This window comes from Humulus lupulus, chromosome X (assembly GCF_963169125.1).
Source record: "Humulus lupulus chromosome X, drHumLupu1.1, whole genome shotgun sequence".
In the NCBI taxonomy this organism is placed as follows: Eukaryota; Viridiplantae; Streptophyta; class Magnoliopsida; order Rosales; family Cannabaceae; genus Humulus; species Humulus lupulus.
The window spans coordinates 124,451,974-124,472,408 of record NC_084802.1 but is presented as its reverse complement, the minus strand read 5'-3'; the positions used below and the strand labels follow the sequence as shown (position 1 = coordinate 124,472,408).

Sequence of the window (20,435 nt, the reverse complement as noted above, 5' to 3'; positions counted from 1 at the left end):
GTCAAAGCGGAACACCAGAGACCAACAGGGTTGCTTCAACCACTCTATATTCCTGAATGGAAATGGGAGGATATCACGATGGATTTTGTGGTAGGGTTGCCTAGAACCACCAAGCAGCACGACTCAGTGTGGGTGATAGTAGATAGACTCACTAAGTCTGCTCATTTTTTGCCAGTTAAAACCACATACTCGGCGGATCAATATGCTGACTTGTATGTTAGTGAAATAATGAGACTTCATGGGGTGCCAAAGTCGATAATTTCTGATCGAGGGTCAGTTTTCACATCGAACTTTTGGAAAGGGCTACAGAGAGCTATGGGATCAAGACTGAAGTTCAGCACTGCTTTTCATCCTCAGACCGATGGCCAGTCTGAGAGGACTATACAGATATTAGAAGACATGTTGAGGTGTTGTGCATTGGACTTTTCAGAGTCTTCGAACCGATATCTACCTCTAATGGAGTTCTCGTACAACAACAGTTACCAATCTACCATAGGGATGGCTCCCTATGAGATGCTTTATGGGCGTAAGTGTAGATCTCCTTTGCACTAGGATGAAGTTGGGGAGAAACGGATTTTAGGGCCTGAAGCAGTTAGTGAAGCTAGTGAGGCAATTGAGAAGATACGCCAAAGGATGCTTACTGCGCAGAGTAGGCAAAAGAGCTACGCTGACCTCAAGAGAAGGGACATCGAGTTTCCTGTAGGCGAGTTTGTTTTCTTGAAAATCTCGCCGATGAAAGGTGTGATGCGTTTTGGAAAGAAAGGGAAGTTAAGCCCTAGATATATCGGTCCATTTGAGATATTGGACAGGATAGGGCAAGTTGTGTACCGTTTGGCACTGCCCCCAGCATTAGCTGAAACGCATAACGTCTTTCACATCTCGATGTTGCGTAAGTATGTGTCAGACCCCTCTCATGTGTTGAGTTACGAGCCGTTACAGCTGAAGCAGAACCTGAGTTATGATGAACAGCCTGAGCGCATTATAGAAAAGGGAATCAAGGAATTGAGATCCAAATGGATTCCACTAGTCAAGGTCCTGTGGAAGAATAGTACGGAACGAGAAGCAACATGGGAGTTGGAGGATGACATGAAAGCTAGATACCCTGAGTTATTTGGTAAGAAAGAATTTCGGGACGAAATTCCTATTAAGGAGGGTATATTGTAGTGCACCAAATATTTTTTTTTAGATTATTTAAATTTTTGTGATTTATTTTATTTAAATGTTAAGTGTGATGAATTGTTTTATTAATGTGTTGTTATTTTATTTAGTTGATTGTTTGTTTTATTTGATTGTTTATTATTTTATTTAATTGTTAGAATTGTTTGGTATAATCTTTTGAATTTAAATTTGTTAATTGTTTGTTTGGTTAATTAATTTAATAAGTGAATAGTGTGTAACATGTGTTATTTTACTACTAGTGTTACATTTTAAATAAATGTGACAATTGAGGTAATTATGTGAGTTATGATTGAATGCACTAAGGTGCATGGTAGATAGTGATGCACTCTAGTGTTTTAGTGTGTGCTAGTACATGGTAATAAGGTGCACATGTGTGGATTTTCTACACATTTTATAATTGCCATTTATGATATTTTTGGGTAGTTTATTTTAATAAGTAGGGAATTAAAGAAAAATAAAATAAAAATAAAGGAAATGGCATGTAGTGTGGACGTGTATGTGTAGTGGGAAAAGAATGGTTTATTCCATTTATTTTATTGATTCAATTAAATTAAAATTAGAAGACCATGGTTCTTTTAGGTAAGGATGTGATCATCTTTTTATTCCTTGCCATTTAAAGATAAAAACAATTATACAAAAATTAAGAGAAAATATGGAGAGAATAGGAAACTTACCTTTTTTTTTTATTAAGCCATTATGAGAGAATAAGGATAAAGGGGAAAGGAAAGAGGGGAAGAGCCATTTGCTCTTGTGGCTGCTGAAATTAGAGAGAGAGAGTGGCGTGTAGAGAGAGAGGGAGAAGAAGAAAGAAAGAAAGAAGAAGAAGGTGAAGAGGAACCCATCTTAGAGTATGTTCTCTTGTTTTTCTTGTTTGTCTAATCTCTTTTTATTGATTATATGTTATTGACTTGTTTATTTGTTGTGTGTGTTTGGGTTCTTTCTCCTCCTCATGGTGGTTTTCAAATAAAAAAACCCTAGGCTTGAACAAGGGTGTGAAGTTTGGGTGTTGATCTTATTGTGTTCTTGATTTTACAATCAAGAGAGGTAATGGTCTTTCTTAGCCTATATATTGGTTTTGATGGGTTTGTCTTTGAGGTTTTTGATGGTGATGCTAATGGTTGATTATTTTAGGATTGATGATTATGATTTGTATATTTTGAGATTATGATTTGTTTAAAAAGGGTTCATGGGTATGATTGAGGGAATGGATTTGATAGGGTTTATAATGAGGAGATATGCTATGTTTATATTGCTATGGTTATCTTTTTAGTCTTTGATTTACGTAAATGGTAAATGATGATTTTAGAAATATGATAAGAATTATGTTAGGGTTTTTGTAAAGGCATGCTCATGAGATATGGTGTTATGAATTTATGTATGCTATTGCCATGGTTATTGTTGTTGGATTTCATGTGTAGATTCAATGGAATAGAAAATTGGTTTTATAAGACTTCATGTGAATATGTTAGTAATATTAGAATCATGTATATAATAAGAGTATGATGAGATTTTGGACATGTATGATTTTATGTGAATTTTTTTGGATAAAAGATGAGTTTCATGAGAAATTAAGCTTGCTGATTTTTGCAAATAATTGAGTAAAAGTTTGATTTAAAAATGATTTGCATGTATAAGTAATGTCCTTGATGTTATGTAAATTTTATGGAATTAAAAAGGAGATTTTAAGTCCCATTAAAATGATATTTTACTCAAATAATTACCTACAGAATTTTTATTGAATTTTTGAGAAAATATGAGCTTTTAAATTGAATATGGTGAATTTTTAATGATAAAAATAGTTGCTGGAATTTTTGTAAGAAAATATGAAGTGAGTTTCACTAAAATGAATTTGATGAGTTCTTGGAACAAATTATTTTCCTAAGTTATGGTAATATTGAAAAATGGTATTTTTAATGGTATGAATGCATATTTTGATAAGTTATGATTTTTCCTTTGTTTTGATTGAGAAAAATATTTAGATTCTATTTATTTGTGATTTTTGAAGAAAATAAATGGTGGCTGAAAGTTTGTTTTAAAAAGGTTAAAAAAATTGTTATTTAATTGTCACATATTGATTTTTGTACATAAAACTAAGTCTTAAATAATTTAAATCAAAATGTATTTTCCACACTTAAAAATATATTTTTCTCACCTCATTTATGTAACACAATGATAAAATTTATTTTTCTAAAGAAACATATTAAAAATAGGCATTTTAATTAAATCCAAGCTTTTTGGTTAATTCTTTGTAATTTGAGATTAATGAATGAAATTTGTCAAATATTTTATTTTTGAGCTAAAATAAAATAATTTTATAAAATAAAATAATGTTTTGAGAAATTTAATCAACTTAGAAATTTTAAGAAAAATAAAGTATGTAATTAGTCTATTGATTTTAAAACAATAAAAGTAAGAAGTGTAGAATTATCGTTTTTGAAAACGTCACAATTACGTAATGTTCCCACGTATGCATGTTACATGCAACTCCACTTTTACGTCCAAAATTATGTTTATTATTCAACTAAGTGGTTTTTATAAAAAGATCATGCATGTAAAATAAGTAAAACGAGCATTATTCTTTTATGGCTTTATGTGTAGTTAAGAGTAATTGCATGTTATGTGTAACTGTTATTATGTGTGCATGGCCCATGCACACATGAGTTGTATGGAAGGGCAAAATAGTAATTTTATGAACCTAAGAAATGTTGTTTTGATTATGATATAGGCTCGTTGAAAGATTGTGAAATTTCTTAGCTTGGACCTGAGGTAAGGAAGTTAGATAGATTCTATGATTTTATGCTATGGATGGTAAGACTGTTGTATGAATGAATTGTTATGAATCATGAATGCCATAACGTGATGATATGTTGAATGTGATATGTGTATGGATGTTAGATACATCAAACCAGTTACGATGTTAGATACATCAAACAGATTACGATGTTAGATACATCAAACAGATTACGATGTCAGATACATCGAACGAGTTACTAAGGACATTGAGACGTAACTCCTAGGCCAGACTCGCCGAGGTTATTCAAGGACCAGTGATCTCCTGTTTACCTCATAGGGTGACATGGACAACTAGCGATCCATGCTCATCATGTATGCTGTATGTTTGTGATATGATGATATGTTACGATTATGTTATGATATGATGATATGTTACGATTATGTTATGATATGATGATATGTCACGATTATGTTATGTTATACCATGATGTTTTAGATGAACGTTAGTGTTTGTTTTTGTTGTATTCTTACTTGCTTATTTGTTTGTACTTCCTTACTGGGCTTTTAGCTCACCCCCTTACTTTCCTTCCAGGTAGCAAATAGGATTTCTTTATGGCACGCGTGGTGACGTGAGGAGTTCTTTCATCATGGGGTGTATGGCGTGGGGTAATCCTATGGACGGAAAAGGGATCAACGTAGAACGCCATTTAAATTATGTTTTGTTTTTAAGAGACTTTCCTAAATTGTCAGTGGGACTCAGTTATTTCATTTTGTTTATTTTAAACTTTGCATAAAAATTAATGTTTTCTTTTAAAACTAATGGCGCCAACTTGCATGGTTTTAAGCAAGTCCCCCTGAGACTTTGATAATGAATGGTATTCTTTTATAAACTATGTTATGCGAATGTTTTGTAAGTATTAGTCTAGGGCGTTCGTTACAACGAGCTTCGGCCCTTGCTTATTGGTGGAGGTGTCCTAACTTGATGAGATTTTCTATCTCATCCTTAAGCTGTCAACACTCATTAGTGTGGTGCCCCACATCATTGTGCTAATGGCAGAATTTTGTCGAGTCTCTTCTCTCCCGATCCCTACAAATTGGTTGGGGCCTTCGAAAATGAACTTGCTGCTCTATGGCTATAAATATATTCTTCTGAATATCAACTAAGTCTGTGTACTCAATGTATTGAGGAGTATACTTCTCCTCAGAAAGTGTCCCCATTCTCCTGGGCTTCATTCCTTTTGATTTTCCTCCAGGTTTGCTACAACTCAAGGCGTCACTAGGTGTAGAGGATTGGGCTGGAGTAGTTGTCCTAGTATCGAATGCAGGATGGAATTCACTGTACTCAGTGGAAGTTGGTCCATATCTCGTCGGTGCAACGCCTAAACTAGTGGTGTACATGACACTAATGCCAGCGAGTGGAGCGAACTGCTGGGGTCCTGTAAGGCCCGCTGGTGGAGGAACGTAAGCCGAATAAGAGTTGGAGACCATCGAAGCAGGGAAAAGGACCAGTCCTCCGAATGCCCCAATCTGGGCATCCACCTAGTTGGTATACTCCTGAGTCCGACGAATAAAATCGTCTAGCCTATGGCATCCCCTCTGTTGGAGATCATCCCACAGGGGAGAACCAACTCAGATACTGGCTTGTAGGGTCATTAGCTGTTGGCTATCGTTGACCCATTTGGTTCTCGCTGCTTCCTCCTTGAAACGTTTGATGTACGCCTTTAGGGTTTTGAGCGGCCCTTGTTTTATATTGGCCAACAAGTTGACCTCGAAGCTTACCTTCCGAGCAACTATGACCTGTTTTTGGAAAGATGAAGAAATCTGGTGTTGGGAATGGATGGACCCAGGCTTATGCTTCTTGAACTAATCGTCAGCTGGTCCTATCAGACATAATGGGAAGACATGGCACTTGGCATCCTTGGAGACACGATGGGCCGACATCAAGCGGTTAAACTTTGACAGATGGTCAGTGGGATCCGTGCTGTCATCATAGGACGCGATGGCCGACATTTTAAATCCCCGTGGCAGTGGGGCTTCCACGATGTGGGGAGCGCACGGCTCCCCGTCCTCGTCTTTTGAGTCCGAGTCATGGCCATATCTTCGGGTCATCCTAAGCATAATCTTTTTCAGGATTTCTAGCTCGAATCGCAGTGATCCAGGCATTGGTTGGCACTTTGCGCTCCTTCCTACTAGCATTAAGACCTTATCGGAGGTCTAACTGAAGCTTTTCTTCAGGATAACCTGCGTGTAAAGCCTGTAACGCCCTTGATAACCAAGACCGTTACACTGTGTGTTTATAAAAGTGCAAGACTTGCTAATCAAGTCATTTAGTTAAAAATGTGACGCTAAACCATAATCGAACTAGGGTTAAAAGATTTTGGTCATAAAAGATAAATTTCATTTGAATAAATGTTTGATACACGGGATCCCAAAATCAGGGTTAAAGAACAGTTTACAAAACTTCAAAGGTTATTTACAACCACAAGCCAATCTAATGGCAAAATAGGCACTTTAGGTCCTCCTGTCCCTATATCATCTGTAACGCCTTAAATCTCCAGGGACCGTTACGGTGCATATTTTAAATAGTTCTAAACTCACTAACCGAGTCATTTGGCCATAATTGTGTAACTAAGTATGATTAGCAGTTTAGGGATTAAAATTTTTGGTTAAGATGTAACGTTTTATTAGAACGTTTACTGTATACATTGGGATCCCAAAAAATATAATTTAAAGATCTACTACAAGAAAATATTTACAACCAGTTGGTCTAAGCGGTAAAATAGGGTTTTACCCTAGTTCCTCTTTAAAACCTCGGCCTTGGCGGTCGAGCAGCCGCATATGTACCCGTCGTCACCTAAGCTCTCCAACTCAAGGATGGTCCAGCTTTCTTTTGCCTTTACCTGCACCACATAGCACCCGTGAGCCAAAGCCCAACAAGACTCAATATGCTCATGAACAGTAATAACATGTCATCAAATCATAATGTGCATGACTAGCAATAATAGCCTTCCTCATGCATGCAAGCAGGTGTAAACAAATGATTATGGGGTTCTGCATCGGAATAGATGATTAATGAGTCAATCTCTGGGGACCTACTTCTTGAATAAATGACTAGTAAGTCAATCTCGTAGTGGGTGACTAATGAGTCACACCCTGCTTAGGTGACTAATGAGTCACACTCTGTATAGAAGACTAACGAGTCTCACTCAGTATAGGTGACTGATGAGCCACACTCTGTATAGAAGACTAATGAGTCTCACTTTGTATAGGTGACTAATGAATCACGCTCTGGATAGATGACTAATGAGTCTATCTCTGTGTGGATGACTAATGAGTCATACTCTTGAGGTCCCATACCCTCCTAGCCATGTGACATGTAGGTCACCTTAGCCTTTCTGGCTCTGGCTCTAAATAACTAGCCCTTAGACTAGACAAGCACTTTTAATTTTCATCGAACTTGAGCTCGGTTCGGCATTAATGCTCATTTGAGTCATTCAATGCAGATGTCGATTAGATCTAATCTTTTATCGGCTTGCGTTAAACACGCTAAGACCGTTCTTGACTTATGAGTCAATACCATGTGACCAATACTCAATACAACTGCCAAACTTGACTAATGAGTTACAACTTCAGAGTTGATACTGACACCATTGCCAATTCTGACTAATGAGTCAGTGCCACGCACAAGTAAGCAATGCTACCAGGGATATATCATATGTCAAATATCGAAACGTAGGGCATTCAGCATGCTTACTTAACAATTTCTAGCACAATTATGATCATGCACAAACACAGAGACTCAAGCTCTGATCAGTCTCATATTCAACATTCATGGCATGCCCTAAACACATGTTTCTCGTGCATCATATGCATCACATTTAATCACCCGACATGCCTCAATAATAATCATACATAAGTGAGCAAGATTGCTAAGAATTTGATATGCTATCAATGGTCACATTTAAACATCCAACATGCATCAAGGATAACCATGCATGTCACATATGGGGTGCAGTTTTCTTACCTTTGGTCCAAGCACATGTTACCAATAAACGAACCACAATCACGATCCTGATTTCAAGCCTCGAGTGAAAACCTAATCACAACCACAAATGGTGATCCAATGAGTTCTAAAACCAAACCTGGAACCAAAACCTAGCCTCCGAGACATCGAATTCCACTAAACCGGGTAGTAGGAATGATCCCGAGGCCTAAGGTTTGAGTTCTCCTAACCAAAACATCAATTTGGCCATAAACAGCACCGAGCGCCGCGGCCCCCTATCCAAACGCCACGGCCCCCAGTCCTTTGAAAGCTCTCCACCTGCTTCTTCGAGCCTGGGCCACAGCGCCCAAGAACCGAGCCACGGCCCAACCTCGTACCAGCCATTTTCCCCTGTTTTTAACCTTTTAAAACCTTCCAAAAACCTATCCAAACATCTCCAAACTCAAAAATCAAAGTTCCCAAACATCCCCATGATCTAAAACCCATAAAACCCAAGCTTCAATTCAATAAAAAACTCATCAAAACACAAAGTCCAATTCAAGCTTAAAAACTTAAAACATAAAACTTGGATTACCTTCGATTGAGTTGTTTTCCAACTAAATCCTCCGGCTAATAAGCTTCTAATCTTCCCTAGGATCGCTATGCCTTGATCCTCGCTTGAATCCGAGTCCTAGAACTCAAGTTTCCTTCAAAAATGCAATCGGGAGACGGAAACGGAACTTTGAGGGAGAGAGAACTTACTTAACGTTCTTTTTATTTCTTAAAAGATTACTTAAAGCTTAAGTAGCCTCAAACAATTCCTAACGCTCGGGGTCCCGAAAACACCCCCGGGGACAAAATAGTCAAAACCTCCTGAATTTCCCTCAAATCTTACTAACTCCCAATTTATCACCAAATATTCATTCTCATTACCCAATAACCCAGTAATGCTAAATACCCCTTGACTCACTCCGTGTCAAGAATAAATCGCATTGTGACTAATCCATTAGCTTACCTCCTAGGATCGTCTCGTGCTGGGTAACCCTAGCGTAACCAAATAATAATAAAGCACCACACACATATCACATATATGCCAAATATGCCCGAAATGGCCAAAATATGAAAATTACCTAATTAATCATAAATGGGTTCACATGCATATTTAATACACCTAAACATGCATATAATCATTTAATATCATAATGTTATCCAGATTTCCGGATAGCGTTTAGATTGATGTCCTCGGGGAAGCAGAATTACCAATGTCTTTCACGGTAGGTGACCAGAACTCACGGATGGACAGAAAGGCTTCGCCTCTCCCGTTTAGTGTCCGGATTACTCTTTCAAGCAAACACGACACGGAGGCTCGTCGACCCTCTCGGACTCCCGAAAGGGTATCCTTCAGGGAAGCTCCTTCCAGGAGAAGCTCTTCAAGTGGTCTTCGCGGAAACAGTTCCGTGCCTCGCACGGAACAAAACCAAGAGGTCGAGTCATGGAGGAGGCATATTTGGAATGATATCCACCTGACACAGGATCCCGCCTGACACGCCCGACAGGTCAAAGCCGCACACATCCCAGCACGCCTAAGGGTACCTTTTCGCCTACTGTTCCGCTGACAACTTGGAAAAGACGGCTGACTTTGTGTGTTCTCCATACTTTCACGTAAATATACCCACATAGAGTCTAGTAGCCATGCTACTACAGTAATTGTATCCCCTATTTATGGCTGGTGTAATTAAGACTCATGTACCTAGAGAAAAACCCTAATCCAAAACCCTAGCTATAAAGACCCCTTCATTTTACAAGAAGAGGGAGGGCCAACAAATCACATAGCAAGAACTCTACTAAAATCTCTCTAGCTTCATCTTCTTCAAGAGAACCCGAGAGAAACACTGTGAGTGTGTGAAGTTCTTGTACACCAGCCATCTTACTGTAATTCTTTACAAGTATAATTACATCGACTCGTGGACTAGGGCTTGTTAACGCCTGAACCACGTAAAAACACTGTTTGTTTAGTTACATTTCTGCACTTCTACAGTTCTTATCTTTTTATTATTCTGTTTGTATTCGTTTCCGAAAAACTCGGTAAACATTTTGGTGCTTTCATTGAGAGCTATAGGAAGTTGTTAGTCAGCTCTTTTTCTGTGTACGTTTTTTGTATTCACTTCGTGCTAAAGAGATGGTGACTACGAGAAAATCCGCAGTTGACAAAAATGCTAGGGTCAACCCCGATATTGTGATGGAAGATGCGGTGCAAAACGAACCCTTGGACTACCAAGGTGAAGACCCGACATCCCGCCAGGATCGGGTCAGTACCGAAGATACGACGTACTTAGAAGACGAAGAAGAGTATGTCCAAGACGGTTATTACAAGGACGGCTGCTACTATGAGAAGGACCCAGAACTGGTCCAAGTAGCCGAAGAACTGGAGGTCACCAAAGCCAAGCTTGCTGAGCAGGAGCGCCTCTCCGAGAAAATGCAGCGCATGATGGAGCGCCTCCAAAGCAAGTTCGGAGACCTAGGCGACTCGGACGAGGACGCCTCTGTTTTAGGTGGTGCTGATGCCGCTATGCCGGATCCAGCCGCTGCTAGACCATCCAAAGCCGCCCCTAACAAGGGCAAAGAAAAAGTTGGAGAGCCTCTACGCGCTGACGCCCCTGCACCTCCTAAAGGCGTGAATCACCAGGCCGACTGCCCCCCCCCCCCCCCCGCGCGCAAAAGGTCTCTGGCGCTCCTAAGCCCAGACGTCCTTCAGCCCCAAGGGGGCACTCCGTGCCTAAAGGGCCCGGTGCTAAGGCACCCAGGCCTAGGGGAAGGAACAACCGCCCCAGTGATTCCGTCAACCAGGACGGTCGGGCTGCGAACTCGCACTCCGAAGATAGCTGGTCCACGGTGGACCTAAGAAGAAGGTTGGAGGCCAAGTATGAAAAGGCCAAAGGAGAAAAGGCCCGGCCTCGCGGAGATGACCTCCGAAATCATATTAATGACAAGCTCCGGGGACGTGACCTCCCGGAGAGTGATACGAAGAGGCTCGAGGAACAGATTGCTGCCTTGACCAAGCTGGTCCGGAAGCAAAGTGGGGCCCTGTCAGACTCTGAGGAGGAAGACCCGGAACCATGTATTCGGAGGATCGCGGAAACGTCCCTCCCCGATAACTTCAAAATGCCTCACATAGAATTATATGATGGGAGGACAGACCCGCGTACCCACCTAGCTAAATACAACAAAATGATGCAAGTGGCGCGTGTCAGTGAGGACGCCAAATGCATGTGCTTCTCACTCACCCTTACCAAGTCCGCGGAGGACTGGTGGAAAATATTAGCTCCCGGATCAATCCACAGTTGGAAGGAGCTACAGTCCGCATTCAGGAGGCAGTTCATTGTTGCCCGCGACCACGACATGGAGGTTGGTTCCTTAACCAACATCAAGTAGCAACCCAATGAGAACCTCAAAGCTTTCATTCAGAGAATGATGGAAGCTGCTGCAAAGACCAAGGTCAGCGATGACATGAAGCTGATCGCCCTTCAATCGGGCCTTACTGTCGGCTCCCTGCTATGGGGGGAAATGCAAAGGAGACGGGCAGAAACGCTGTCCGAATTCATGTCAAAAGCTCAGGGAATCATCAACCTTGAGGATGCCTACCAGCAGGCCTTTGGAGTTCCCCCAGCTCCAACGCCTTCCGTGATTGCGCCGAGCTTTGCTTCGCAAGCTCCCGCACCAGCCCTCACGCTTCCAGGAGCCCAATTCACTCCAAGTGTGTATGGGCCTTCCGCGTCTGCTCAGACGCTGAGTCAAACCCATTTCTCTGGGTACGGAGCTGTACAAACCGGATGTAGTATCGCTCCTGGCATGCCGCAGCTGCAAGCGGAAGCCCCAGAACGAAATTTGAGCCAATCGCGGAGCAAACGAAGCGGAAGAAACTCCAACCGGGGAGACCATTCAAAGAAACCCCGGAAGGACTATGAGCCCAAGTTCACGGAGTATACCAGTTTGATAGACTCGCGAGAGAATGTCTATCGGGCGGCCTGTAATATGGTCAACTACAGGAAGCCCCCGAAAGTGTCTCACGGAGGGAGGCGTCCGCGAGACTCCAATAAGAGGCGTGAGTTCCACGGAGACGTGGGGCACACCACGAACGAGTGCCTTCAGCTGAAGGATGAGATCGAGTCCCTGGCAAGAGCGGGACACCTCGGTCAGTGGGTGAGGATACCCATTATCTATCCCGGACAGGGAGTAGTTCATGGAGCTGCATATTCCCCGGGACAGAGGGGGACCGCTAGCGCCCCTGGAGCCGGTCACCCCCAAGCTCCCGGGTCTCAGTTCCCAGCGCTTCCTGCTCCAACCGCTCCGGCACCCATTGCCTTGTTGGCTCCAGGACCTGGCAACCCATATCCGCCCGGCCTTGCTCCGCCACCCGTTGACGGACACGTAGCCACCATTTCCGGAGGACCGCACCTTGCCGGAAGCACCCGCAACTCCCAGAAGAGGTACTTGAGGGAGTTAGAACACACCGGGGAGATGTGCGCCTTGGTTCAATCACCTGCTCAACGTCCCCGAATGATGGATCTTCCCATTACCTTCACAGAGGACGATGCTCGACATGTGCACTTCCCCCACAACGATCCCCTCGTGGTGGAAGCCCAGATTGCCAATAAGAAGGTCTCACGGATCTTGGTCGATAACGGAAGCTCCGTAAACATCCTCTTCAAAGCGGCCTTCCACACGATCGGATTAACCGAGACAGACCTGACCCCATGCCCCATCCAGCTTCAAGGGTTCAATGGGGATGCACTCATGCCATTAGGAAAAATTCAACTTCCAGTCACCCTCAGAGGAGAAAGCGACGCTTGTGCCTTCAAGCACAGCACATTCGTGGTGGTCGACTGCCCCACGGCGTATAATGCCATCCTAGGCCGACCGGTCCTAATAGATTGTGGGGCCATAACCTCGATACGCCACTTATGCTTGAAGTTTCCATGCGACGATGGGCGTATCGGCACCCTCCGAGGAGACCAACGAAGTGCACGAAGCTGTTATAACGTCTCCGTCCGATCCGTCTACACGGTCCAGGAGACGGTTGCTGCCATCCCTTTGGCGGAAGAATTACCAGAAACTGGGGGTGCTCAAGAGGCATACTTTGACGAACTCGACCCAAGAGTGGGAATCGAGAAAGCAATAGAGCCGATGGAGGAAGTCGAAGAGGTGATCCTCAACCCGGGAGATCCCACCAAAGTCATTCAGGTGGGGAAAAACCTGCCGTCGGCCATTCGAGATAAGATCGTGGCCACTGTGAAGAATAATCAGGATATCCTGGCATGGTGCCACGCTGATATGACAGGGATTAATCCTAATGTGGCGTGCCACGCACTCAACATAGACCCATCTGCAACTCCAATTCGCCAAAAGAGGAGGCCGTTAGACCCAGTGAGGGCCGAAGCCGTCAAAGCTGAAGTGGACAAGCTGATGTCCATAGGCTTTCTCCAGGAGTCACACTATCCCGTGTGGTTGGCCAACCCAGTTCTGGTCCCGAAACCCGATGGGTCCTGGAGAATGTGCATTGAGTTCACGGACCTAAACAAAGCCTGCCCGAAAGATTGTTTCCCTCTTCCGCGAATCGATCAGATGGTAGACGCTACTTCCGGGTACGAACTCTTATCCTTCATGGATGTGTACTCCGGATACAACCAGATCAAGATGCATGTCGCGGACTAGGAACACACCAGCTTCCTCACGGACAAGGGTGTCTACTGTTACGTGGTCATGCCTTTTGGTTTGAAGAATGCTGGGGCGACGTACCAGCGTCTAGTAAACAGGATGTTCAAGGACCAACTGGGGAGGAACATGGAGGTGTACGTGGACGACATGTTGGTAAAATCCAAGACCTCCGGGGACCACAGTGACGACCTTGAGGAAGCTTTCGCCGTGATCCGAAAGTACGGAATGAAACTGAATCCAAAGAAATGTACTTTCGGGGTCTCGTCTGGGAAGTTCCTCGGTTTCATTGTCAGCTCCCGCGGAGTGGAAGCCAACCCTGAGAAAATTAAGGCGTTCATAGATATGCCTTCCCCCCGGAAGCATAAGGATGTCCAGAGCGTTACCGGAAGGATAGCTGCTCTCAGCCGCTTCGTATCCAAGGCCACTGACAAGTGTATCCCCTTCTTCAATGTGTTGCGAGGAAACAAGAAGTTCGAGTGGACCCCCGAATGCGAAGCAGCCTTCCAACACCTTAAAGAACATTTAACCCGGGCTCCCATTCTGTCCAAACCTGTCGAAGGAGAGGCGTTGTTCTTATACTTAGCTGTGACAGAGCACGCAGTGAGTGCCGCTCTTGTCCGGGAAGATGGCCGTATCCAGCTCCCTGTGTATTACGTAAGCAAGAGGTTACTGGACACCGAGTCCAGATATTCAATGATCGAAAAACTCTCCCTCTGCTTGCTAATTGCTTCGCGGAAGCTAAGGCCATATTTCCAGGCGCACACCATCAAAGTACTCACCAACCACCCTCTCCGACAAGTCTTGCAGAAACCAGAGTCTTCTGGCAGATTGCTTAAGTGGGCCATGGAACTGAGCCAGTTCGACATCCACTACCAACCACGTGTTTCCATAAAAGGACAAGCTCTCGCGGAATTTATTGTGGAATGCTCGGGAATGAATGACCTCCCGGAAGATCCTGTCCCGGAACTTCCCACATGGAAGGTCTATGTAGACGGAGCCTCAAATGAAAAAGGAGCTGGAGCAGGGGTCATCCTAATATCTCCCCAAGGGCATCAGCTCTAGAGCGCCATCCGTTTCGCGTTCCCAGCATCCAACAACGAGGCAGAACACGAAGCCATGTTAGCTGGATTACGACTGGCCAGAGAAGTCAGAGCCCAAAAAATCGAAGTATACAGCGACTCCCTACTTGTGGTAAACCAAATATCCGGGGAATACCAGACGAAAGGCGAAAGAATGGCTGCCTACGTGTCTCTCTCCCGCGGCCTACTACAGCATTTCAAAGGCTACCAAATCCGCCAGGTCCCTCGGGACCAGAACTCACTCGCGGACACGCTGGCCAAGCTTGCAACGGACCCGGAGATTGAACAGTATGGCCTAGTCCCCATCGGGCACTTAGAAGCCCCCAGTACTGGGACACGAAGGATAAACGCCATCATCGACCATTCCCACTCCTGGATAGGACCCATCCTCAGATTTCTCACCACCGGAGAGCTCCCCACTGATAAAGCTGACGCAAGGAAGCTCCAATATCAAGCTCCCCGATACGTGGTTATGGATGGAAAGCTTTACCGCAGGGGGTTGTCCATACCCTTCCTTAGGTGTGTTGCCGGAACCGAAGTCAGCGCCATCATCCATGAGGTTCACGGAGGCTTCTGTGGCGATCATACCTCCGGGCTGAGCCTCTCCAAAAAGATCCTTCGACAAGGATACTTCTGGCCCACCATGAAGAAGGATTGTGTGGATTATGTCAGAAAATGTGAGCAGTGCCAGAGGTACGCCAAGGTTCCGCGAGCGCCGCCTACAGAAATTACCTTAATGACCAGCCCCTGGCCGTTCGCCGTTTGGGGCATTGACCTAGTAGGTTCCCACCCAACTGGAAAGGGTGGAGTGAAGTATGCCATAGCCGCGGTAGACTACTTCACCAAATGGGCTGAAGCTGAACCTATGAACACGGTCACATCTACAAAAGCACTGGACTTTGTCATCAGGAATATAGTGTGTCGTTTTGGGCTTCCACGAAAAATTGTGTCCGACAACGGAAAGCAATTTGACAGTGAACACTTCACGAACTTCTGTGCTTCGCATGGAATTATCAAAAGCTTTTCCGCAGTCGCCAGACCCCAGGCTAATGGGCAAGTGGAGGCTGTGAACAAAATATTAAAGACCACGTTGAAGAAAAAACTCCAAGCCTGCAAGGCTCACTGGCCGGAAGAACTTCCGCGAGTACTGTGGGCCTATCGCACAACAGAGAGAACTTCGACGGGGCACACACCTTATTCCATGACCTTCGGTTGCGAGGCCGTCATCCCAGTAGAAACTATGATCCCCTCTCACAGGCAGGACACCTACGACCCTACCCAGAACCACGCCCTTCTCCAGGAGTCCTTGGACATGATCGAAGAGCTCCGGGAGCAGTCGCAGGTCCAACTAAAAATGTACCAAGGCAAGATAGCCCGACACTTTAACACAAGAGTCAAGAGCCGTACATTCGAAGTTGGGGATCTTGTCCTCCGGAGAGTATTTCCTGCTACGCAGGATCCGGGAGTGGGAGTCCTCGGACCCAACTGGGAAGGCCCCTACGAAGTCCAAGAAAAAGTGGGCCATGGGACGTATCACTTAAAGAGACTCGACGGATCTAAAGTCCCACGCGCCTGGAACGTGGAGCACCTCCGCCGTTACTACCAGTAAGCCCCGGACGATCGAGTCGGAGGTCCTTGGTGAAATTAGCAAAAGTGAAAAATGTGGACATAGTCCTCCCTGTTGTAAAACACGTGCCTAGCAGGCTAATTTAATGAAACACGGAGAGATTCACTCCACTTTTACTGCACTTTTTATCCCTGTGTTCAAAGCTGCGCTTTAACAAGTGAACACGCGGTCCGGAGACGTCCGGACCCCACGCTCACTTGGGGGGGTATACATGGCTAAGGCATAGCCATACGCCCCTTGAACAAAACATACACAGAACACCACTTATGTGCTAGCATTGTGTTTGAAATTTTTAAATTGTTAAGCTTAGGTTAATTTGTTGCCATGAACATGTTTGCATTACGTGAATTATGTGTTTATGTGAAAATTGCCATTGAAATGCCTGCCATTATGCATCATGAAAATTATCTCCTGTGTAGCACAGCGATGAACAGGACTGGGGGGTGAGGCACATTCAGAGAGCTACGCCGAAACACCCCCAACTCCCTGGAATGTCCTTTGCAGACATATTCCGCGATCGCTGTAGAGCTTTGCTTCGCAAGCTCCAGCTCCGGGTCCCGTAAGGCGAAAGATGGCGAGATCCGCGACCGTTGTAAGCCGTGCTTCGCAGGCTTCAGCTCCGGATCTCACAAAATAATGCATGGAGAGCTCCTCGACCACTGCAAGTTTCTGCTCCAGGAGCAGACATGGTCGATCCCCCACTCACAACGGGCCTTGCTTCGCAAAGCCCCTGCTCCGGGATCGCACCTGGTAGGCGTGGCAATTTCCCCGACAGCAACGAGCCTTGCTTTGCAGGGCTCCGTGCCAGGTCCCTGAAGCCAGCCACCATGAGGTTCGCAACGACAGTTAGTCTTGCTTCGCAAAGATCTAACCTTAAGTATAGCGACGCTCACCAAAAGAACTCCCGTTCCGAGCCATGGAACGGCTCACCTTAGCAATCCCAGCGAACAGTATAATTACAAGTCCCGGGATTGGCTATTTGCCTTAGGAAAGCTAAAATACGGTGAAAGGAGTCTGGCCGTTGGAACCAGGAAACCTTCGTAACCTAGAAACTACGTGGGAAAAGACATCAGCCGTTAGAGCTTCAAGTGGGAAGTTCATAGGTTCTGGCCGTTGGAACCAAAACCTCATGCGCCCCTACAACAGTTTCTACCGTATAAAAGTCTACCCTAAGCGCAAAGATAAATAAAGAACTCGGCAGAAAAGAAAGGAGAATGCTATAATTATGGCAAATATGTCTGCAATGAGAAAAGAGTACAAGGAGCTTCGCCTCAAAGAAAAACTCAAATGAAAAAATTATTAAAGATAAGGCCCCTTCAAGCATTGGGGGTGGCAGTAGTGTCCGCGTCCAAGGCCTCGGGGTCGGCGGTTCCAACTGGGGCAGGCGGAGTCGGCTCATGGGGAGGTGGAACTTCATCACATGCAGGTTCAGAGGTCCCCGCCTCTCCGGGATCTCCTGCTTCAGGGGCTCCAGCGCGCTCGTCAACGTTGTAAGTTTGGACGTACACCTCTGGGCCTTGATCCCACACCTGTAACTTCTCCCTCATGGCGTCAGCATCCTCTCCCAGATAGCCTAGTACCTCCGGGTTCATTTTCCAGAGTTGATGGATGAGGGCCACGTGCAATATATTAATCGTCCTGTTCAGAACCACCTCGGCATCCTCCCTCTCCTTCAAGCGCTCCGCCTCGGATGTTGCCAGCTGTGCCTCCGCGACAGCTAATTGAGCCCTTAGTTTTTCCATCTCGGCCTTGGAGGCATCCCGCTCTCCCTTAAGAGAATCAATCTCCTTGCGCTGCTCCCTATTTTGGCTCAGCACGGATTGCTTCTCGGTCACATGCCCCCTGGCAGTGAATTGCAAGGCTCCGATCTCTTTATCCTTCTCAGCGAGCCCCAACTCCAGCATAGACACGAGATCCTTGCTCCTCTTATGAAATTGCTCCTCCTCGTGCAGCTTACTCTGAAGAGTGGAATATTCCTCTTGCTGCTTAAGGAGGAGATCATTTTTTGATTGCAAGCGGGCTTCCAAGGTATCCTTCTCCACCCTGGCTTGGGACAGCTCTTCCCGGAGCTTGGAGTTTTCGGCCTTCATCTCATCCGACCGCTGTCTGAACTCATTCTCTGCCTTGGCCCGGTACTCTTGATATTTGGCAAGATATTTCTTGTCCGCCTCTTCCTCAGCCGTGCGCCGGGCCTGATCAATCTTCTCCGAAGCCTCCAAGGCCTGTTGGGTCAATTTCTGCTTCTCCGCCTCCAAGGCCTGGCGAGCCAGCTGGCTCTCCTCCAGCTGAACCAGAACTGCACCCACCTCCCGGAACGAGCGTTCCGCGATCATAGAGGCCTGCAAGGAAAGACAATAGAATGAGTTAAGCCGGACCAAAAGACAGATGATCCCAAAACACAACAACTGACGGCTTACCCCGGACAATTGCTGCTTCACGGCATGTGTCAGCAACAGCGGATCCTTACTGCTACTGATGGCCCATTTCTCAGAATTGAGCTCGCACAAGCTCAGGGCCATGTCCTCCATCATCTCCGCTCCGAACGGCGCCAATGGACGTCCAAGCCTGGGCACCAGCCTCTTCTCCAAGGCTGGGCCATCCAAAACCGCTCCAGCCGGGTGAAGGGACCTCACCCCCTCGGCCAACTCCGCTCTCTTCACGGCAGACAAGTTGTCTGCCCTGCCCTGAGTAATGGCCTTCTCAGCCTCCAACCGTCTCTTCAGAAAATTATCGGCCCGTCTTACACCCTCCAGGAGGGCAGCGGGGAAACGAGTTGGTTTCTGCGGGAAGTGGAACTTCAGGCCAGGCAGAGGAAGGTTTGTTTGCTGAGAAGAAGGAGACCCCGAAAGGGCAGACTCTCTTTGGGCTGGAGGAGGAGGCAGACGGGGTATTAAGGCCTCGGTCTGTTGTTTTTGCTGCTGCGGTGGCGGAGGTGACTGCCTTTGTTGTTGTTTCTTTTGCTGCTGCTACAGCGGAAGTAATTGCCCTTGTTGTTGCTGCTGGTTTGGATGTTGTTGTTACTGCCGCTGTGGCATTGGTGATTGTCTCCGTTGTTCTTGTTGCTGCTGTTGTTGTAGTTATGGCTGCTGTCCTTGCTGTCGTTGTTGCCTTCGACCGGGAGAAGAGTGTCTAAGGCGTTTCTTCTCGGCGCCCTCAGCATCCCCTCCGGGACGCTTGCTCACCACAGTCGTCTTCACGGGGAACACAAGCCCTTCCCCGTCGCTGCTGCAACTCGAGACCATCATAGTCTCGGAAGGCCCGTCGGCAGGAGACTTCTCTACCCCCGGAGACGCTTGCGCCTCGCCACTTGTCTCCTTGGGGGTGGCAGCTTTACCTTCCCTACCAGCCTTGGTCTTCCGTCCTTTCCCCTTGGACGGGTCTTGGCTGGTGGCAGCCTTCTTAATGAGCAAAGTAACTCTCCCCAACATCGTGGCTTCTGGATACTCTGCAAGAAACATACGAAGCAAGGTTAACGAACCAACAAGCAGTGAAAAAGAAGATAAGCAGAAGACAAGACAATCAACAAAATAAAAGCACAAGCAAGTCCGCCAGCAGGGAACGAGAAACAAGAAAAAGAAAAGTTTCTAGATCCCTTACCAAAAGAAGTGGCAAGTTCGAAGGAATGAAAGCTTGGAAGCCTGAGAGTTCGAAGGTTTGGAAATCTGAAAATCCGAAAGATAGAGAATTTGAAAGCGTAAAGAGGAAGAAAGGTCCGTTCCCTCGTTTTTATAGCAGGGAAGAAGTCGTTTCGAATTCCTCAAATGGACGGTCCCGATCTTCCCATTCCGTGTGCATCAGATCCAACGGCTGGAGATGAAGCGACGATCCTATTTATGACTCCTCGGATGGGAATAAAGTATTTATTTCCCATCATTATACCACCTCGGGCCCGGAGTACCATTAAAAACCGTCAAATCATTACTCAGATGACTGACGCACGCATACTCAACCAGTCGCCTCACGCACACGTCTTGGTCGCAGAACCATTCCCAGCATGACGCGTGGTCCTTGCCGCACTTGAGTACTTGAGTCCAAACAGAAGAAATTCCCTTTCTTTTTCATACTAACACTCAGGCGGGAAAAAGGAACCCTTCCGGGAACACAGAAGGTGGCCCCTCGC

The 20,435-nt window shown here is 45.6% G+C and overlaps 1 long non-coding RNA gene across 1 annotated transcript; it reads left to right on the top strand.

The window, feature by feature from the left end:
* Window positions 1-1,949: 1,949 nt before the first annotated feature.
* Window positions 1,950-4,576, top strand: LOC133803338 (uncharacterized). Its single transcript, XR_009877912.1, has 3 exons — window positions 1,950-2,027; window positions 2,158-2,223; window positions 4,505-4,576. It is a non-coding gene; the product is annotated as an uncharacterized LOC133803338 (long non-coding RNA).
* Window positions 4,577-20,435: the final 15,859 nt, after the last annotated feature.